The following is a 23,358-nucleotide window of genomic DNA, read 5'->3' as shown; positions in this document are numbered from 1 at the left end:
GATTCACTCAGTCGTCCAACATGCTGAGACACCAAAGGGTTCACAAGTGATGTTGGGTTAGATTCTGCTGTTATTCCTGCTGTTAATTACATCCAGGACTGAACCTGGAGTGGGTGGAGGGGTTTGTCTCCTCGTCAACTCCTGGTGCTCGGATGTGGCGACCCTGGCGAACTACTGCTCCCCTGACCTGGAATACCCGACTGAAGTACCGTCCATACTACCTTCCACGGAGTTCACTTCTGCCATCATCACGGCGATCTACATCCCACCCCAGGCGGAAGTGAAGACGCTGCTTGATGAATTGTACACCGCTATAAATAACAATGAAGCAGAATACCCGGAGGCCTTGTTCATCGTGGCCGGAGACTTCAACCAGGCCAACCTCGAGTGTACTGCCAAAATTCCACCAACACCTCTCCTGTCCCAACAGGGGCCCCAACATCCTTGACCACTGCCACACAAACATCAAGGGCGCCTGATGATCCATCCACTGGCTGCACTTCGGAAAATCGGACCACAAGACGGTGCTCCTTCTCCCGGCGTACAAGCAGAAACTTAAGCGGGAGAATCCGGTTAAGAAATGCTGGTCTGAGGCAACAGAAGAGCTCCTGTGCGACTGGTCCATATTCAAGAACTCGGCAGCTAACCTAAACGAGTATGCCAGCACCATCACAGACTTCATCAGCAAGTGTGTAGAAGATTGTGTGTCAAAGAAGGTAGTTCGTACGTTACCCAACCAGAACCCATGGTTTAATCGGGAGATTCAAGGCCATGTCTGAGGCGTTCAAGTCAGGCAACCCTGACCTATACAAAATAAAATCTAGGTACGACTTCTGCAAAGCCAACAGGGTTGCCAAGAGAAAACTGAAGAGTTGTCCAGACTGAGCTAGAATCATGGACTCTCATCGATTGTGGCAAGGCTTAAACAACATAATGCGCTCAGCTGAGTAGGATCTTTAGCAACAGCGCACCCCTTCCCGACAAACTCTAGCATTCTATGCTTATTTCGAGCAGGAAACCAACAAACCTTTGTCATCTGCCCCAGCAGCCTTGGGCACACCCGTGCCCACCGTCACAGCCTCCAAAGTCAGATTGGCCTTCTTGAAAGTGAACTCTCGGAAAGCGGCGGGTCCTGACGGAGTCCCTGCCACGCACCCAGATCCTGCGCGGACCAACTGGCAGGTGTGTTCGCGGACATCCTCAACCTCTCCCTACTCCGTTCTGAGATTCCCACCTGCTTCAAGAAGACCACCATCATACCGGTGCCAAAGAAGAACCAGGCAACGTGCCTCAATGAATACCATTCGATGGCCTTGACATCGATCATTATGGAATGCTTAGACCACAGCTGGAGTAATGTGTGCAGTTTTACTTAGGAAAGGTCTTGCCACAGAGGAACAGCAACAAAGTTTGACCAGACTTGTCCCGGGTATGGCAGGACTGTCCTATGAAAGCAGATTGGGGAAACTGGGCCTCTTTTCTCTAGAGTTTCAAGGAATGAGAGGGGATTTCATTGAAACTTACAAAATCCATAAAGGAATAGACCGGGTGGGTGCAGGTGAGATGTTTCCCCGAGTTGGAGAGTCTGGAACCAGGGGACACAATTTCAAACTAAGGGAGAAGTCACTTAATACGGGTCTCGGAGGAGACATTTCTTTACTCCGAGGGTTGTGAATCTTTGGAATTCTCGACCCCAGAGGTCTGTGGAAGCTCAGTCACTGAGTGTGTTTAAAGCAGCGACTGGCAGATTTCTGTTTCTTTGTTTAATAAATTATGTTTTTCTAATTAAGGGACAGTGAGCTTTGGACTGTGGGAGGAAACCGGAGCACCCGGAGGAAACCCACGCACACACTGGGAGAAAGTGCAAACTCTGCGCAAACTCTGCACAGACAGTGACCCAAGCTGGGAATTGAACGTGGGACCCAGGAGCTGTGAAGCAACTGTGCTAACCACTGTGCTACCGTGAAGTGGATGATCAGCCACGATCATATTGAATGGCGGCACAGGCTCGATGGGCTGAATGGCCATGTTGCCAGAAGGAAAAAAAGGTTTCTGATCTGAATAGTAAGAGATTGTAGAGCTCTGAGACTCCGAGGGATCTGGGTGTCCAAGAGCATGAATCACAAAAAGGGAATTGAATACAAAAGAAGGGAGGTTCTGCATCAGTTATACAGGACATTGATGAGTCCACATCTGGAGCACTGTGTACAGTATTGCTCTCATTTAAGAAATGATGTCAATGTGTTGGAAGCAGTTCAGAGAAGGTTTACTGGACTCATACCTGGAATTGGAGGCTGGGCTTATGAGGAATGATTGGACAGGCTGGGCTTGTGTCCGATGGATTGAATTGATTTGATTGAACCGTATCAGATCCTGAGGGGCCTTGACAGGGTGGATGTGGAAAGGATGTTTCCTCTTGTGGGAGAATCTAGAAATTGGAGTCGCTTTAAAAGTAACAACTTGCCCATTTAAGGCAGAGAACTTCTTTCTCTCAGGGTTGTGAGTCTTTGGAACTCTCTTCCTCAAAGGGCAGTGGAAGCAGAGTCTTTGAATATTTTGAAGACTGAGTTGAATAGATTCTTGATAAGCAAGGGGGTGAAAGGTTATCGGGGGGAATGTGGAGTTGAAGTTACAATCAGATCAACTTATTAAATGGTGGAGCAGGCTCGAGGGGCCTACTCCTGCTCCTAATTTGTATGTTATCACATCCTTCATAATAGATTGTAGCATTTTCCCTCCGACTGATGTAAGGTTAATGGGTCTGTGGTTCTCCGTTTTCTCTCTCCCTCCTTAAATAGTGGGGTTACATTTACCACCATCCAATCTGCAGGAACCATTCCAGAATCTATAGAATTTTGAAAGATGATCACCAATGTATCCACTATCACTACAGCCGCCTCTTTCAACACTCTGGGATGTAGAGCAGCAGCCTTTGGGGATTTATTAACTTTCAATCCCATTAATTTCTCCAGTACTACTTTTTCACTGATACTAATCTCTTTCAGTTCCTCGTGCTCACTGGTCCCTTGGTTCTCTGTTTTTGGGACGATTTCTGTATCCTCCTCCATGAGACAGACACACATTGTTTAGTTTCTCTGTCATTTCCTTATTCCCCATTATAAACTCTCCTGTCTCTGCCTGGAATGGACCCACATTGGTCTTTGCGAATCTTTCCCTTTTCATATTTTACAGGAACTTTTCCAGTCAGTTTTTATGTTTCTCGCCAGTTTGCTCTCATATTCAATTTTCTCTTTATGAGTTTCTTGATCCTCCTTTCCTGAATTCTAAAACAAGTTTCCAATCCTCGGGGTTCCACTTATTTTGGCAACTATGTGCGATGAGATCTCTTATTTTATCTTCAAAAATTAGCCCAAGATCTGGTTGATTGGAGGTGTCCAAAAATGCAACTTTATTGCTAATTATCCACCTTGATTCTCTTACTTAAAAATAAATCAAAATTCAGATGAAATAATACATCAAAACATAATAAAGAGAGTTGCACAAAAACATAAGACAATATTAGGAAATCAATAGATGGTTAAGAATTTCTTAAAGCATGAATACAGAACAAACTTTAGTCATGAAACTTTATTCTTAAATAAATTCTTATCAATGGTCTAACCCCTTATTGGTTTCAAATTCTCAGCTGAGGCTTCCTGATTTATTCAAATAACTCTCTTGTCACTTGGAGCATGATTTGTTATCCAGGCATTGGTCATTACTTAAGATTCATTAATGTCTATCAAATTAATTAAATGTCTACATGCTCCCGCCACATGTACCAATCCTCTGAAGATAAGGCGTTCTGCATCAACCTTGTTTGTCGCTAAGGCTTTGCTACATTTTGTAAATGTTTCTGTTGCTAAGGCTGCGATACTTTTTCATTACTAGATGTATTTGTAGAACAATGGTTTATTCATTACGAGGGCTTTTATGCAACTTTTCTAGAAACCGTGTTAGATTCTGACATATTAAGTTGCTGTACAGCAATTCTCATATTATTATCTGAAACAATGACTATGCCTTGTGGATATTCTATTTTCTGTCTGTATGTCTACTGAATTTAAAGAATTATACTGCATTGATTCTTCAAGGTACCAATAAATCAGTGAAGCAATAAATCTGTAATCGATTAATGAGCCTCTTGGAATCTTTAATTTTTCTTGTTAGTCACGGTTGCGTCACTTTTCCTGTTGGATTTTTGTTTCTTAAAGGAATCTATATTTTATGTAAATATGTGATAATTCCTTAAATGCGACTGCCTGTGTATCATTACACATTTTATTGTAAGTTCCCAATCAACTTGGCCCTCATAGCTTGACCGTTTCCTTCTGAGACAGAACCATGTAACCACCAAAGCCTATCTTTATCTGAACTGCATGCTTTGGGGTTCCAAACAGAAACAGGAACTATCTGTCATCTACCTTCCAAACACCCTTTCACTCTGTGATCCTTGTGAAATTTGAAGCCAAGTATTTGCCACAAGGCTCAAGAGCATCAGCCCACTGGAGGCAAAGTCGTGAGACCGGCCAGTCCAGCAGAACGAAACCCTCCGACCCTCCCCATTGACCAACTGACAGAATGAACACAATGCTGTTCTGGGTGTAATTGAGAGTAGCAACAATAACAGCAGAATCCAACCCCTGTAATCACTTGTGACCTTGTTGGTGTCTCAGCAGGTACAAGGAAACACAGAATCCCTTCCCACATTGAGTGCAGGTGAATGCTCACTCCCCGGGGTGAACTGGCTGATGTCTCCGCAGGGTGGATAAATGTCTGAATCCCTTCCCACACTGAGAGCAGGTGAACGGCTTCTCCTCCGTGTGAATGCGCCGATGAGCTTCCAGTGCAGATGGGGCTTTGAATCCCTTCCCACAGTCCCGGCATTTCCACTGTTTCTCCGTGTTTTGAATCTCCTTGTGTCTCTCCAGGTTAGACAATTGAAGCCTTACTCATACAGAGAACACGTGTACAGTCCCTCCCCACTGTGAAGCTCTGTAACTGGTTGAAGGTCTTTCCACAGTCTGTGCTCTGGAACACTCTCACTCGGGTGTGTGTGTGTCCCAAAGAATCAAGTGACTGTCAGATCAAGATGTGATGTTTGGGATTTCTGACCGTAATACCTCCTTTTCTAATATCCTGGAAAAACAATTTACAAAATACATCACTGCAAATACAGGATAGAAACTCAGAACAGACAGTTCTAGTTTCTCTGGAACATTCTTCCCTCCCTTATTCCCCAAAAGCTGTAAATCTCCATCCCACACACACTCCCTCCATTCACTATCTAATATTCACCCTCCCAATTCTCCTGAAGGTGCTGATTCAGGCTGATTGACAGATCCCTGCTCACTGCTTCCTGTCCTGGACACAGAGATCATAACAAATAGGAGCTGCAGTCGACCATTTGGCCCATTAAACTTGCTCAACCCTTTATTTGTCGTATGAGGAACGGTTGAGGACTCTGGGTCTGTACTCGTTGGAGTTTAGAAGGATCAGGGGGGGATCTTATTGAATCTTACAGGATACTGCGAGGCCTGGATAGAGTGGACATGGGGAGGATGTTTCCACTTGTAGGAAAAACTGGAACCAGAAGACAAAATCACAGACTAAAGGGAGGATCCTTTAAAACAAATGTGAGGAGGAATTTTTTCAGCCAGAGGGTGGTAAATCTGTGCAACTCTTTGCCCCATTTGAGCTTTCCTCATTTGGGAAGGCCCACGTGCCTCGGACACCAAAGACATGGCCGGTAGCGACAAGCCCCGCCATCAAGGTAACGGATTTAATTGGACATTATCGATCAAGGCTAAATCACTGAGTGTCTTTAAGACAGAGATAGATAGATTCTTGATTAATAAGGGGATCAGAGGTTATGGGGAGAAGGCAGGAGAATGGGGATGAGAAAATATCAGCCATGATTGAATGGCGGAGCAGACTCGATGGGCCGAGTGGCCTAATTCAGCACCTGTGTCTTATTCGTGTCACAAGTAGGCTTACATTAACGTTGCAATGAAGTTACTCTGAAAATTAAGGTTGAACCTATCCAACCTTGGCTCCCTTACACAATTGAAATCCGCACCACCCCCTCCCATAATCAGCTGGTGAGATTTGACCATTTTGAAGGCAGTGCTGGATAGATTCTTGAGAAGCAAGGGAGTGAAAGGTTATCGGGGGGTCGATGGGAATGTGGAGTTGAGGTTACAATCAGATCAGCTGTGAACTTATTGAGGGAGCTGCTCCACAGTTTGGTTGTGGGATGCAGAATGTATTGATCCCATAACCCGACTCATTCCACTTCCCTTTCTCTTTCCTCTTTTTCGGAGGTCATGTTTGGCTGATCCCACATGCTATTTACACTTATGAACCTTTTGGTGTTTGCTGCTACACGAAATCGGGCTGCCCTAAAATGTGGCCTCTTCAGTGAACCTCTGAGCACCCGGGACAAAACCGAATAGAACCGACCCCGCTAAAATTCGGCCGGTTAAGAAAGCCTCAATCACTGTATTAAGTTGATCTTTTCTCTCCACCTTGCTACAACGTAACATTATATTCTGCAGTCTCTCCTTCCTTCCCTATTTACGGTATGCATTGTTTGTACTGCATGCAAGAAACAATACTTTTCACTGTATCCTAATACACGTGACAATAATAAATCAAATCAAATCAAAAAAACTACATTTACATCATGATCAAAACATATACACAAAAACAGGCAAAGAATTATACAGTCAATAGGAAAGACAATCGGGCGGGTGTCTATTCTGCACTGGTTGCCTGCTCACTTAAGGGATTTGGTTCTTCTTGATCTTGGATGTCCTCCCCGGGTCTTCAGAAGATGTCTCTCCCCTGGAAGGTGTTGTAGTCTCTTTTGCAGAAGATTAGGAGCAGCAAGGGGTTCTTCAGCAATCTCGGTTTCTGCAGATTGACCAGAAGTTGCAGTCACATGATCGGGTAGTATGGATGGTGGTTCATCCTGAGGTAGTTCTAGCACACACAGTACTGGCACATTGATGGACGTCTCTAACAACTGATCTGTGTCGTCTCCACACTCGCTGATCTTCAATTTGCACAATGTGGGAGACAGGGCCAGTTTCAGACAACACAGTTACAGGGACCCACTTCTCGCTGGTGGAGCAGCTGCACACCAAAACCTGCTCTCCTAGTCCAAAAAAGCATCTTTTGGGATTCCCTTCTCCTCTTCAGGTTTGTGACTGCTGATTGTGTTCCACTGTCTCAGACGTCTCCAGGGGAAATGTTGGTCAGATGTCGTTCTCAGCTTCGAGGTGCGACAATGCGTTTCCAGCACAGATGGAGATCTGAATCCCTTCCCAGCCACCACATTCTACGGTTTCTTCATGGTGTGGGTGCATTTGTGACTCTGCGGGTTGGACAATCAGTTCAAATGTCATCCACACACAGAGCACATGTACGGTCTCTCCCCGCTGTGAAGGATGTGATAAATTTCTTCTGCTTTTTAATTAGTAAAAGCTCTTTCCACAGTCAGCGCTCTGGAACACTCTCACTCGGGTGTGTGTGTCTTGGTGCTTTTCCAGTCACACTGATGATTAAAATCTTTTGAAGCCGACAGAACAGAAAACATCTCTCCTTCCAGATTCAAAGGCCGATGATATTCCGGTCTCAAGGAAACGAGTGAATCTATCAGATCGAGACACATTTGAAATTTCTGTCTGTAATTCCTCCTCTTCTAATATCCTGGAAAAACAATTTACAAAAGACATCACTGTCAGTGCAGGATAGAGATTCAGAACAGACAATTCTAGTTTCTCTGGAACATTCTTTCCTCTCTAATTCCCCAAAAGCTGTAAATCTCCATCCCACACACTCTCCTTCCATTCTCACTCTGCTGTATCTAATATTCACCCTCCCAATTCTCCTGAAGGTGCTGATTCAGGCTGAGTGACAGATCCCTGCTCACTGCTTCCTGTTCTAGACACAGAAACATGAAAATTTAAATGCAGGCTGCCAGACAGATATATGTTTATAATTACTGGACTAAAAACTATAGAATCTACCGTGCAGGAGGCCATTCAGCCCACCGAGTCTGCACCGGCCCTTACAAAGAGCACCCTACTCAAGCCCACGTCTCTACCCTATCCCCGTAATCCATAACCGAGTAACCCCCACTTAATCTTTTTGGACACTAAGGGCAATTTAGCATGGCCAATCCGCCTAACCCACACATCTTTGGACTGTGGGAGGAAATCGGAGCACCCAGAGGAAACCCACGCAGACACGGTGAGAACGTGCAGACTCCGCACAGACAGCGTTTGGTTCATTGATCTGAAAAGGAAAGTCACCTAAAGTCAGCACAATTGGGCACAGTTGGGAATGTTTGCAATCAATCCCTTTGCAAACAAACAGAGAAGTTAACCCTTTCCACTGACAGCACGGTGACAATTTGCCTTTTAAAGATTTGGCTTTATCCCATTTCTTATCTTTCAAAACAGGGTGTTTGAGAACGGGAGATATGGGAGTTATCTCCAAACTGATTTCAAATACTTGTGTCTCTGATATACAAAGACAATATTGTGTGAATGCAATTACTATTGGACAGTAAAGTTTCTCCAGGACTCCTGAATGAGACTGATAATAATTAATAGGATGGCCCACTTAGAATAATATATAGAGAAAATCACATCACCCAATGGGAAATGGGATAACTCACCCTGGGGAGAGTTCAATAGAATAGAACGATGTTATATCGATGTACATTCTAGTGAAAATCAGTGTAGATCAGACAAATAAATTGATAACTTTCTCTTGGAGATAAATATGTCCCTGCCTCTTAACTTTAAAAGATAAACTGAATTGATTGGCCATTGACTGAGGCATTGGAGCCATACAGGGAGAGAGAAGTACAGATCCTCCAACAGAGATCCCCCCGCCAGATTTTTCGGTGAGATCACCTGAAAGTCCAAGAGTGACGTGTATGGCACATGGAGCCTGATACTGGGATACCAGGGTGGGTGTGCTGATGTGGAAATGCATGGTGAAGCTGGAAGCTGCACTGAAGAACGGGTCCCAGACATACTCAGCTATTCGATAACAGAACATCGAGTGATTAATGTGATCAGTAGAATGAGACAACATTTTAATACATTATGATATTGACACATACTCCACTGAAAAACTGACTTTAAAACAATCAGAATATAATTATACACTCTTGTATCTGTCAGTGGGAGTGAAATTAAAGTGAAAAGGGATCTAGAATCTGGATTCAGAAAATATCCACAAGGTGGAGGTAGGTGAACAGAGAGCTGGAGAATCTTTAAAGTCCGTGCATGAACTTCTGTTTGAAGCAGATGTATTTTCAACATGCCAATAATTTGGAATGGTGTGAGATGCTCTGCAGCTGGGAAAGATGAATCTAAGTGAACAGTTATCACATTTTACTGGAAAGGTTTTTACTTTTATTCTTGGCGGCAGCTCAAGCATTTGTGTTGCTGATTCTGATAACTTTAGCAGTTTTAGTATGTTATCGAAATGTGTTATCGATGTAATCAAGAAATTATGAAAACAAACTTGTAGTGTAGAAATAGGTGGGTTGATCAGAAATCAGTTGAGAGAAGTCAATAAGGATATTCACTTCTCAAGACGAGAAGATTTGTAAGAAATAAATGATAAAACATGAAGGCATTTATTGAATATTATAGGAATAGCTCACTTCCTTTCTCGCCTGTGAAGAAATCTTCCACAGCAGCTTGCTGGGTGACAAACACAGGACAGACCTGTTCTTTCTGCCCAGGACTGGTCTCTAACACAGGCTCTTAAATTGACATTTCTAACCCTGATATGATTGGATCTCAGGATCCATCCGCAAACCATTTGTCTGTGTAAAGGTTGAAACAGGAAGAGATTTCTAAAAAGGTCCAGACTGGCTTCACCCAACACCCACACTGGCTCACAGCAGTGAACCATCCAGAGGAGACAGCAGCCACTAGTAATGGAGACCAGTACTCATTCTGCATCATCCGTCTGTCCTCTGGGACTGGGAAATCATTCTCAGGCTGTATGATTTTTTTGTGTCCATTATGCATCATTTTTAAACTCTTGTTTCTCAATAAACCAGCGTAAAATCACATATTGGCTTGGTCCCATTTTTGGGGTTATCTGTGACTCCTGGATCAAGTATCTCACCGATCACTGCATGCTGTTCTGGTCACGATATTATAAAATGATACCGAGGCACTGAAGAGGGTGCAAAGAAGATTTATAATGGTGAAACCAGAAATGTGTAGGTACATATAAAGTATCAGGAAAGGATTGACAGGCTGGGTCTCCTCTCTCCTTCGAAATGAAGGCAGAGGGGATAACCTAATAGAAATCTTTAAAATAATGGAAGGTTTTGTGAGAGAGGATATGGAGAGAATGTGGGGAAGAGCATAACTAGAGAACATCAGTACTTTATACACATGATATGGAGACACCAATCCCTATACATGTGTTCCAGATTTTAATGTAATTGTCCAATACAGAAAACACAGTATTTTGTGTCTGTGTGGGTCTCACCCCCAAACCCAAGGAAGTAATAAGGTATGAGAATTGAAATAATCTAGAGTTAGAAAGGAGAAAAGTCCCCAAAATGGAGCAATCTGTGACAGGACACAAATTAGTTGCCTCTTATCCTGGAGAAATTAAGGTTCCAGCAAAGTGTGTGTCTGAAACATTAATTCATTTGACAAATATCAAAATATTAAACTCCAACTGGTTACAGGGATTATTATCAGCAGAAACAAACTCCAGCTGTCAGAATGAACATGGTTCAGTCCTGGATGTGATTAACAGCAGCAATAACAGCAGAATCCAACCCCTGCAGTCACTCGTGAAGTCTCTGGTGTCTCAGCATGTGGGATGACCAAGTGAATCTCTTCCACACACACAGAGCAGATAAACGGCCTCTCCCCAGTGTGAGTGCATTGGTGTTTCAGCAGATCAGATGTAGTTTTATAGCTCTTCTCACAGTCAGAACATTTAAAAGGTTTCTGATAGATAGTTTTTTGAAGAATAAAGGGATTAAGGGTTATGGTGTTCGGGCCGGAAAGTGGAGCTGAGTCCACAAAAGATCAGCCATGATCTCATTGAATGGCGGAGCAGGCTCGAGGGGCCAGATGGCCGACTACTGCTCCTAGTTCTTATGATCACTGAACAAGTTGATGTGTAGCAAGGTGCCATAAGTGAAGGAATCTCTTCCCACACTTGGAGCAGGTGAACGACCTCTCTCCAGTGTGAACTGTCTGGAGTCTCTGCAGGTTAGATCAATGATTAAATCTTTCCCCACACACAGAGCAAGGGAACAGCCTCTCCCCAGTGTGAACCTGCTGGTGTGTGAGCAGGTTGGCTGACTGAGTGAATCCCTTCCCACACTCGGAGAAGGTGAATGGCCTCTTTCCGGTGTGAACTCGCTGGTGTCTCAGCAGATCCATTTCACTTTTGAAGCTCTTCTCACAGTCAGAACATTTAAAAGATCTCTTATTACTGTGCACAAGTTGATATTTCATAAGGTGTGCTGACTGAGTAAATCCCTTTCCACACAGGGAGCAGGTGAACGGTACCTCACCAGTGTGACTGCGTTGATGAGCTTCCGGCAGGGATGGAGATTTGAACCCCTTCCCACAGTCTCCACATTTCCACCGTTTCTCCATGGTGCCGATGACCTTGTGTCTCTCCAGATTGGAGCCTCATTCACACATAGAACATCGTGTACAGTTTCTCTCTGCTGTGAATGATGTGATGTTTTTTCAGGCTGTGTAACTGGTTAAGGCTCTTTTCACAGTCAGCTCACTGGAACACATTCACTTGCGTATTTATGTGTCTCGGTGCTTTTTCCAGTCACACTGACCTTCCCAGAGATAGAAGACAAACATTTCTCCTTCCACATTCAGGGGCCGATGATATTCATATCCTGACAAATCAAAAGGCTCTCAAACCTTGAGTTTGCTGCCTGTAAGTCTTTCCATTCCATACCCTGTAAAAAGAATCAAAGTAGAATGAAACTCAATGGACAGCACAAAAACAGGTCATTGTATCCAGTGTCAGTGCATATATTCCCCATGAGCCTACCACTTCTCTCTGTCTGTAGGTCTTTCTATTCCTTTCTCTCTTGTGTCTGCAACTTGCTAAGTGCATTCATGCTGTTTTCCTCAACCAGTCCCTGTGGCAGCAAGTTCCACACCCTCTGGACAAAGACATTGAATCTAACCAGTACTATCCTGTGTGGCCGCAGAGCAATGCTGCCTCTTTTCTCAATTTCCTGCAGAGGCTGAATCATTGTTGATGAAAAAGCGTTGAGCCCAGCAGCATTACTCTTGTCTGATCATCTCTGGAAAGCAGGCGTACCAGAAAAGTCAGCTCAGCCTTCACAACACTCAGAATAAAGCCGATACCTTGTCAAGGAACTGCAATGAACCACAAACAACTATTTGTAGGAATCCCTGTCTGCCTATCCTCCGGTAAAACATCTTGAGATGTTAGTGGCGATATGTGAATAAGATGCGGCGTTTCTTCATTCAAGTTTGTGAATTGGAATTCTACACCCTCGAAGGCTGTGGATGCTCAGTCGCTGAGTATATTCAAGACTGAATTCAAGAGATTATTGGATACAGAGGGAAAGAAGGAAAATGGCAACAAGGAGAAAAAGTGGAGCAGGCTCTATGTCCTCCAACTGCTCCTGTTTATTCTGCTCTTAAGTAGCTCTTGATGGACAGTGTATTCTTTACATTTAATAAAATGACCAATAACGATTTCGGATGTTATTTTGGTTCCATTCAGGTTCCGAGAATCGTAGAGGTGCATTGCACAAGAGGGGGCGATGGGGGTTGTTCAGCCCATCTTTCCTGTGCTGACTTTTAGAAAGAACGGACTTGTTCAGTCCCTCAGTCCAGTTTCATGTCCCTCGCCTTGCACCTTCTCATCCTCAGGTAACTATCCACCTCTCTTTTAAAATTAATTCGTGAATCGTATCGCTGCCTTTTCAGGCAGATCCTGGAACTCACTGAGTTTTGCTCAACTGCCATTGTGATACAGGTAGTTCAATGAAGGTTTTGCAGTGGGCAGTCCGAGAGTATTTCAAAAATATCAACAGAAAAATATGTTTGAATATTAAAATTATTGGATGGGAGGGTAGAGCTGGTCCAGGGTTCAGAATGATTTTTCTCCTGGTCACCTTGACCCTGAAGCCTCCACTTCCTGTTCCCTCACCAAAATGGCCGCACATGCGCCATTTCTACCAAGTTTCTACTTTGTTTCTACCAAGATGGCGGCCGGTCACCCTGGGTCAGTGGGCCTACACTAGACTCTGGACACTTTGGGAGCAGAGGGGGACAAATAGAAGTGGAGAGGCAGGAGGTAAAGGAGACAAATTTTATACAACGACAACTTGAACAAGAACTTTGACAGAATCTCAAACCCCCAACTTCCCCAAAGTAAGAGGTGTATATGAAAACCACCACCTCCAATTCACACATCGTCCTGACTTGTCTGACATCCAGAATTGGGTGAACAGAAATTTCCTCCAATTAAACATTGGAAATAGTGAAGTCATTGAGTTTGCACATTCTCCCAGTGTCTGCGTGGGTGTCATCCCCACAACCCAAAGATGTGCAGCGTAGGTGGATTGGCCACGCTAAATTGGAAAATAATAATTGGGAACTCTAAATTTATTTTAAAAAAGAAATAGTGAAGCCATTGTCTTATGGCCCTGCTACAAACTCCATTCTCTAGTCACCATCCACCTCCCTGGCAACTGTGTTTATTTTATCCTTTCACAGGTAGTGGATATTGCTGGGGAAAATCATTGCCCACTCCTAATTGCCCTCGAGAAGATGGTGGTCAGTTGTCTTCTCAAACCGCTGAAACACATGATGTGTAGGTTGAGCCACAGTGTGGCCAGGGTGGGAGTTCCAGGATTTTCACCCAACAACAGTGAAGGAACAGGGACATCGTTCCAAGTCAGGATGTTGTGTGGCTTGGAGGGGAACCTGCAGGTGATGGTGTTCTCATGTGTCTGCTGTGCTTGTCGTATGAGGTGGTCAAGGGTTGAAAAGTACTGTCCAAAGAGCCTTGATGAGTTGCTGCAGTGCATCTTGTAGGTGATACACGCACTGTGTGCGACTAATGCAGATTTCAATGTCATATTTGACCAGATGAGCTTTTGACTACATATTTGCACCATCACTAAGACTGTTTATATCCAGCTCAATAATATTGCCCGCCCTAGCCCTCACCCCAGTGTGTCTGCTCTGAAACCAACATCTATGCAACTGTTATCTTTAAACTTGATGATTGCAACATACTCCTGACCAGCATCCCAACTTTTATCTGTAAACTTGAAGATAATTTGCTGCCCATTTTCTCACTCTTACCAATTCACTTTTCACTTGGCGCAGTCTTATCAACTGGTGGAACTGTTGATTACCAGAGGCAGCAGCAACACATCCAGCTCTACCTGGCCCTGCTCGCCTCTGCCTAAACTGGTCACTATTTCTGGATTGTTCCTGGAAGCAAGGACAACCCAGATTCTGTTCTTCACGATCATCTTCTTAAATCTCTCTCCTGACTTCAAACAAGTGCAAGGAGCTCATTGATTTCTTTGTCACTGACACTGAGATCATCCATTCAGCTGAATCTACTTCCAAAAGTTATTTGAACTCGCCTGTGTCTCATTAGGTTTTGTGACTGCGTGAATCTCTTCCCAAACATGGAGCAGTTGAAAGGCCTCTCCCCGGTGTGAACTCGCTGGTGTGTTAGAAGGTCAGGTGAATTAGTAAATCTCTTCCCACACTTGAAGCAGATGAACGGACTTTCCCCAGTGTGACCACGTTTGTGTTTCAGTAGGTGTGATGAACTGCTGAATCCCTTCATACACACAGAGCAGATGAATGGCCGCTCTCCAGTGTGAATTCGCTGGTGTGTGTAAAGGTTGAACAATCGATTAAATTGTTTCCCACACATGGAGCAGGTGAAAGGTCTCTCCCCTGAGTGACTACGCAGATGAGTTTCCAGTTGGGATGGAGATATGAATGCCTTCCCACAGGCCCCACATTTCCATGGTTTGTCTATGGTGTGGATGTCCTTGTGTCTCTCCAGGTTGGACGATTTCACACCTGCAGATTCCAAATTTCCGATAAAAAGAGTTTATAAACATCATCATTGTCAATACCGAATAAAAATGAAGGACAGACAATTCGCATTTGTATGGAACAGGTTTTCTGCACTTGTTTTTGCGAAACAGTAAATCCTCATCACATCCATTCTCCCTCCTCCCTATGCTGGAATCCAAACCCCAGGGTGACAACCAGCCCACATTTTATGGGCCATATTTGAATCCACTGAGATTTGCTGCTTGGGTGTCTGACTCGTCAACTGGACCTATGTAGAACTCTGTTCCAACCGTTCTGGCAGCCAACCACCCCCTCCCTGGCCTCACATTTCTGTCAGCAGCCCACCCAACACCGCCCACCTCTTCACGCAGACCCATGCAGGCTTACCTTTAATTTTCACCATGAGAGTTTGTCAGTCTGCCAAACCTTTCAAACCACCTTCAAAATTCCATTCCTTACAGTTTACCCGCTCCCTCCACTCTGGCTGGGTTCAGTTCTCAAGTCCCTCTGTGTAGAGTGAGAATAAATCGGTAATTTTCTCTCCTGGTCACTGGAATCCTGATGCCCCGCCCACTCTGTTGTTTCACCAGGACGGCCGCAGCTGAAGCAAACAAGCCCCGGGAGCTGCAAAATCAGGATCTGCGGGTTCTTCTTGGCGGGTTGGGGCCTCCAGCGGGTGTTTGCGAATCCTCCCTGCCCACCTCCCAGGGTTTCCTTCCTTTCCAGAGATCAGAGTCCTCATTGATTTGAATGCAAAGTGTGAGCTCTTATTTATTGTCCCCCCTCCCCCATCTTATGATGTGAACCATCCTCCAGTCGCTGAAGCTGGATGGTGACCGTTAATCTGGGCCTGTTCCTAGGAGGGAGAAGCCCCGCAGCTGCAAACCAGGGAGCTGACAATGATTGTGAAGGGTTTGCGCATCCTCCCTCCCACCGCCTGATGCTAACTTTGCTTCCCTGGGACAAAGGACTCTCCTCCAGACGAACAATAGCATTGCACCTGCGCGCTACTGTCTCACCTCATCAACCGCACTGCGCATGCTCCAGATCACAATGCCCAGGGGAATGATTGACGGCGGCTCAGGACCACTAATAATAGGGGCAGGACTGGAGGACTGAATGGGAGTGGCTGGTCCTCCAACCAATCTGAGCGAATGAGGGGCAGTGAATGAAGCATATGCAGTGCGGGAAATGGTGAGGGGTGGATGCTTTTTTTCTCGGATCCGTAATTTGTAAGCGGAAAATCACAGATCGGAGCGTATGATGGAACCGGCGTGTGGACGGGAAGATTTCTATACAGATTGTGTGATCTACAAACTCCCTCAAAAACTCATCAATCGCATTTGTACTGAGCGGGGCCAAAGATCCCTTAAATCGTCCCGGTTAATGATCACCATCTTTATTGGGGGCAATGTGCAGCACTGAGCATGTGCGGCCGCCATCACGTTGGGGGCAATATTTTCATTGCTGGGTGGAGCTTGTCCCCCATTGTTTCGAATAGAGACAACCTGTCCATCAAACTGGGTCACCCTTTGAGTCCCAGTGTCTTAATGAGGAGGCAGGGTGGAAGCAGGGAAGGAAAGAAAAAGATGTAACTCCTTCTCTCTGGATCCTACTACCTCAAGGGACGTCCTGCCTTTTGTGCCCAAAAATCTGTGGCGAAAGTACCCTAAAACATATGGAATTATGTTCACTACTCCCAAAATGTTCCCCTACTGAAACCTCAACCACCTGTCCAGGCTCATTCCCCAATACCAGATCCAGTACTGCCCCTTCCCTCGTTGGACTATCTACATATTGCACCAAGAAGGGACTGCTGACAATGACAAGGGGTAAAGTTAAGTTCAGTAGGGCACACGAGTGGTCATCCTAAGTTAGAATTATATTCACAACCAAAGATGTGCTGGTTGTGTGGATTGGCCACGCTAAATTGCCCCTTAATTGGAAAAGAATCCCTGTTTCTGGGAGGGCAGTTTACGAGCTTTGAGGGGCTGACTGAGATGTTTGGGTTGGCGTGGGGAGAATGTTTTAGGTATATGCGGGTGCTGGACTTTGCAAGGAAGGTCTTCCCGACCTTCCCAATAGTGCCTGTCTCCTCGCTGTTGGAGGCGGTGCTGTCAGCGGACCAGAGGATGGGGGTGGGGGGGGGTGGGGGGGGGGGTGGTTAGGGCTGGACAGGGGTTTGTCTCGGTGATTTACAGGAGCGTTTTAGGGGTTAAGGCAAAGTGGGAGGAAAAGATGGGTGTGGCGCTGGAGGAGAGGGTGTGCTGCGGAGGCTGAACGCCTCAACTTTGTGTGCGAGGCTGGGGCTGATACCACTGAAGGTGGTGTACAAGGTGCACCTTACAAAGTCTTGTGGTCTTGGCACCTTCAGGTGATGCCACCTAAGACAGAGTAAATAAAATCAGGAATACTCAGGAAGTATCAATTAGAGGAGCATAGATCTCTCAGAGATAACAAAGGAATAGATCAGAGTTTTAGCAACAGATGCTCTGAGCCTTGGCTGGAGTCAGGCAATGTTACTGAGGTGGAATCCAGTCTTCAAGATGATGTAAATATGTGGTTGGGAGCAAGTCACAGGGTCAAATATCACACCAACCATTTGGACAATCTCAATCTCAATCTCAAAACAATGACCAGGGTGAGGGATGGAGTCAGTGGCTAATAAATGGAGTTTGTTACAGGGGCTGAACGCAATGTCTTCCCAATATTGAAGTGGAGAAAGTTTCTGCTCACCCATTACTTACTGTCAGAACTGTGTGTGCCTTGGAGGGGAACCTGGATGTGATGGTGTTCACAGACCCGATATCCTGGTCCTTCAAGGAGGTGGAGATTGAGGGTTTGGGAGATTCTGACAATGTTCTGGTTAGATTTTGGAAATATAAATTCTCTCTCCTTCTCCTCTGCTCTCAATCTTTTCTCACTCTCCTCCCCCCACAGAGGCCTGAAACTTTTCTGGCCCAGACCTGTGGAAGGTTCCCTTCCCTGAACGACATCAGTGAATCAGTTGTTCTTTTGTGAACATCTGGCAGTTTTCAAGGTCACCTTTTCCTAGTGCCGGCCTCACAAATGACCAGATTTCAGCTCAATTTCACAATCCACCTTTGTGTTTTTCTGGATTTTCTCTCACTCCTTTTTTTCTGTCTAAACTGATTTCACAGGATATTGGAAGGGGAAGGTTTGCATTTGGGAAACATCACATCAGGATCTGGCGGAGTCGCTTCAGTTATCGTTACTGAATATCAGCAGGTTTTGAACATAATATAAGAATATAAGAACTAGGAGCAGGAGTAGGCCACCTGGACCTTTGAGCCTGCTCCACCATTCAATGAGATCATGGCTGATGTATTGTCGACTTAGCTCCACTTTCCCGCCAGAACACCATAACCCTTTATTCCTTTATTCTTCAAAAAACTATCTATCTTTATCTTGAAAACATTTAATGAAGGAGCCGCAACTGCTTCACTGGGCAGGGAATTCCATCGATTCACATGGAAGGAAAAAACACCGTTAACAGTGGAGAGAAACCATACATGTGTTGTGTGTGTGGACGAGGTTTCAGCCAATCTTCTGGCCTGTCAAGACACAAGCGCATTCACACTGGCACAAAACCGTGGAAATGTGGGGATTGTGAGACGGCATTTGGTTTCCCGTCTGAGCTGGAAACTCATTGACACACTCACACTGGGGAGAGACCATTCATCTGCTCCGTGTGTGGGAAGGGATCTACTTGGTCATCAAACTTGCTGACACAACAGCGGGTTCACACTGGAGAGAAGTTGTTCACCTGCTGTGTGTGTGGAAAAGGATTGACTGATTCATCCAAACGACTGAAAAGTAGCGAGTTCACACCGGGGAGAGACCATTTGCCTGTACTGAGTGTGGGAAGGGATTCACTCATATATCCACTCTGCCGAGACAACAGCGAGTTCACACTGACAAAATACCTTTTAAATGTCTAGACTGTGGGAAGTGCTTTGAAAGCTCTGGAAAACAGATGTACCATCAACATGTTCACACTGATGAGAGACCTTTTAAATGCCCAGCCTATGTGAAATGTTATGAAGGCTCCTGGGAGCTGATGTCCCACCAATATATTCACACTGATGAGAGACCGTTCAGGTGCTCTCACTGCGGGGCTGGGTTCAGGCGATCATCTCAACTCACTGTCCACCAGCGAATTCACACTGGGGAGAGGCCATTCATCTGATTGTGGGAAGGGATTCGTCCACCTTGCTGAAATACTAGTGGAATCATATTGGGGTGATACAGTAGCACAGTGGTTAGCACTGTTGCTTCATAGCGCCAGGGTCCCAGGTTCGATTCACGGCTTGGGTCACTGTCTGTGCGGTGTCTGCATGTTCTCCCTGTGTCTGCGTGGGTTTCTTCCGGGTGGTCCGGTTTCCTCCCACAAGTCCCGAAAGAGGTGAACATAGAACAATATGCAAGAGCAGCACGGTGGTGCAGTGGTAGCACTGCAGTCTCACGCCACCGAGGTCCCAGGTTCAATCCCAGCTCTGGGTCACTGTCCGTGTGGAGTTTGCACATTCTCCCCATGTTTGCGTGGGTGTCACCCCCACAACCCAAAAGATGTGCAGGATAGGTGGATTGAACATGCTAAATTGCCCCTTAATTGGAAAAGATGAATTGGGAAATCTAAATTAAAAAAAAACCCAGAACAATACAGCACAGGAACAGGCCCTTCGGCCCTCCAAGCCTGCGTCGATAATGGTACCTGCCTAAACTAAAACCGTCTGCACTTATGGAGTCCATATCCTTCCATTCCCACCCTATTCATATATTTATCTAATTGTCCCTTAAATGCCGCTACTGTACCTGCTCCCACCACCTCCCCAGGCAGCACGTTCCATATATTTCCCACCCTGTGTAAAAAACCTGCTTCGCACATCTGTTCTGAACTTTTCCCCGCGCACTTTAAACCTATGTCCCCGAGTACTTGACTCTCCTACACTAGGAAAGAGCATCTGACTATCCACTCTGTCCATACCACTCATAATCTTGTAGACCTCTATCAGCTCGCCTCTCAACCTCCGTTGTTCCAGTGAGAACTGACCGAGTTTATCTAACGTGCTGTTGGGTAATTTGGACATTCTGAATTCTCCTTCCATGTACCCGAACAGACGGCAGAATGTGGCAACTCGGGGCTTTTCACTTCATTGCAATGTTAATGTGAGCTTACTTGTGACAATAGAGATTATTATTATTAAAGACAGACCTTTCAAATGTTTAAACTGTGGGAAATTCTATAAAACGTCCGGGGAACTGATGTCCCATCAGCTTGTACACACTGATGAGACCGTTCAGGTACTCTCACTGTGGGACTAGATTCAGCAACTCACTGTATACCGGCGAATTCACACTGGGGAGATCCAAACTTTCCTCATAGTTAAAATTCTCCATCCCTGGCAACATCATCATAAATCTTCTCTGCAACGGGCAGCATTAGGTCCCAGGTTCGACCCCGACTCTGGGTCACTGTCCGTGGGGAGTTTGCACATTCTCCCCGTGTTTGCGTGGGTTTCACCCCCACAACACAAAGTTGTGCAGGGTAGGTCGATTGGCCACAATAAATTGCCCCTTAATTGGAAAAAATTAATTGGGCACACTAAATTTAAATAAATAAATCTCCTCTGCAGTCTCTCTCGGATGATCACATCCTTCCTGTAATATGGCTGTGGTCTAACTGGTGTTTGATGCAGTTCCAGCACAATCTCCCTGTTCTCATAATCTCAGCCCTCGGCTACCAAAGGAAACTATCCCACCTGCCTTCCTAAGCACTGAAGAGAGAGAGTGAGAGGCAGCTGAGAGAGACAGAGAGGAAGCAGAGGGAGTGAGAGGCACCAGAGAGAGAGAGGAACACCAGAGACTGAGAGAGGCAGGAGAGAGAGAGGAGAGAAGAGAGAGACAGTCTAGTCAGTAACAAAAATAAGTAATGGAATTGAGTTCAGATACGGATCTGCATGAACTGACACCACCTTATTGACAGATTGACAAGGTAGTCACTGTACTTGAATCAATATTATTCACTTTTGGAATTGAATGAACAAAGGGTCAGATTAACTATATCACAATCACCCAGTATCAACTAGGTCTGTTTAATACAGAACAGGATTAAACCCAGTGTCCAATATTACAGGTGTCTGTGGCTGTTTGATGTCTGGTTTCATTGTACAGCTGACAAGCCCACAGCTTCTGTGAACTCGTCTATCCAGGGTCTGTTTCTAAACCCTCATCACAACATAATACCTGGTTAGCTATTTATATATGGTCAGCCTGGTTGGACAGCTAACACAAAGCTCAACCAGAAACTATGGTTCTTCTTTCAACTGATTCCAGCTCCGACAAGGGGTCACAGCATCTCCAGCCTTCAGCTCTGTTACTGGGCTGTCATTGACATGAGCAAGAGAGAGACAGCAAGTTGCCTGAGGCTTAATTGGGAAGTTGAAACTTGTGACTCAAAACCAACTGTGTAAGATCTCTGAAAAGATCAGGAATTTTAAAAGATAAATTCTAAACCCAGTGAACAAATTAATGAGTCATAAGACAAAAACTTCAGGTTGTATGACTTTATTGCAACAAACTAGAAGCAACAATGCCTAAACACTATTTTTATAGGGAACGTATCCCTTAAACTACAAATAGAATGTAGCCCTTTTACTTTTAAGACAATCAAAAATCACACTCCATGGTTACGTCACTGAAGTTGTCACTCAATTCTCCTGGAACCAGCCCAACGTGATTCTTCGTTCCTGTTTACTTCCATTCTGTTCCTTTGCCTGACTGGCAATCCTTCACCCCAGAAGTGGCTTTTGCAGTGATGGTTCTCCTGATGATATTCAGGTCCCGATAAACCAAGTGACTCTTCCAAATCCTGAAGTGGCGTTAGGTTTTTTTCTGCAAATCTTCATCTAATATCCTGTAAAAGGAACTTACAAATGGAAATTGAGAACAGGCAATTCTAGTTTCCATCCAACACTCTCCCTCCATTCTCACTCTGCTGTAATATTCATCCTCCTAATTCTCTAAAGGTGCTGATTCAGGCTGACTGACAGATCCCTGCTCCCCGTTTTGGAGAGGCCTGAAAATCTCCATGCAGACTGCCAGACAGAAATATGTCTATGTTACTGAACTCAAAATGTGTGGAACATACAGACTGGATTTACTTCCTTTCTCTTCAGCTGCTGCAAGTCACCACTGTCCCCTCAGAATGAGAAAAGAAATGGAAAGATAAAGTAGACTTGGAGCGGCTGCTGCCTCTTGTGGGGCATTCCAGAACGAGAGGTAATAGTCTTACGAAAAGCGGCAGCAAATTCAAAACAGTTTTAATTTAAAAAAAATAAAATTTAGAGTACCCAATTATTTTTTTTTCCAATTAAGGGGCAATTTAGTGTGACCAATCCACCTACTCTGCACATCTTTGGGTTGTGGGGGTGAAACCTACGTAGACACGGGGAGAAAGTGCAAATTCCACACAGACAGTGACCCGGGGCCTGGATCGAACCCAGATCCTCAGCGCCGTAGGCAGCAGTGCTAACCATTGGGCCACAGTGCTGCCCTATTCAAAACAGAGTTGATGAGAAGCTGCTTCTCCCAAGGGCTGTGAATCTGTGGAATTCACTACCCCAGAGTGCGGAGGAGCTGGGACAATGAGTAAATTTAGGGAGAAGCAGACAGATTTTTAATTGGGTTGAAGGGTTCTGAAGAACTCTCAGGACGGTGGAGGTAAGGCCAGGATGAGATCAGCGATGGTCGAATGGCGGAGCAGACTCGATGGGCCAAATGGCCTAACTCTTCTTATATCGTATGAACTTCTGAAAGGGGCAGACATTGATTTGCTCCCAGATGTTGCCCAGAGGAGGAAGTCTTAGTCTGAAACCCATTGTTCAACCTCCACATTGTGACATCACAAAGGAGCTCATCCTCTAAATCAGCCAATAGGAATCCACTCGCTCCGTGGTGACGTCACTGCATTAGTGCGCACATGCCGGCGCGGGACACGCGAGCGCCGCCCCCACCCTCAGTTCCGTCTCCCCCAACACATCCTCGAGACGGTTTCCAGCAAACGGCTGACAGTTCCGGCCGTCGGTGTTCTCCCCCTTCCCTGACCCGGGACTGCGCATGTCTCAGGGAGAGGGACTGCTGCGCATGCGTAGGGGAGCTCACTTCCGCTGACCTTACCTCTCAGGTGTTGACCAATGGGAAGAGTTGGAGGACC

The 23,358-nt window shown here is 45.3% G+C and overlaps 1 protein-coding gene and 1 long non-coding RNA gene across 2 annotated transcripts in view; both read right to left on the bottom strand.

Moving 5' to 3' along the window:
- LOC140418046 (uncharacterized) overlaps window positions 1-23,358 on the bottom strand; it is a 108,401-nt gene that overhangs the window by 40,909 nt on the left and 44,134 nt on the right. The gene's annotated exons all lie outside the window — the stretch shown is intronic.
- LOC140422348 (uncharacterized) lies at window positions 21,695-23,348 on the bottom strand. Its single transcript, XR_011947391.1, has 2 exons — window positions 23,159-23,348; window positions 21,695-22,059 (listed from the first exon to the last, which is right to left on the bottom strand). It is a non-coding gene; the product is annotated as an uncharacterized lncRNA (long non-coding RNA).

This window comes from Scyliorhinus torazame, chromosome 5 (assembly GCF_047496885.1).
Source record: "Scyliorhinus torazame isolate Kashiwa2021f chromosome 5, sScyTor2.1, whole genome shotgun sequence".
In the NCBI taxonomy this organism is placed as follows: domain Eukaryota; kingdom Metazoa; phylum Chordata; class Chondrichthyes; order Carcharhiniformes; family Scyliorhinidae; genus Scyliorhinus; species Scyliorhinus torazame.
Note: the sequence above shows the minus strand (reverse complement) of the source record. Positions and strands in the feature narration are given on the sequence as shown.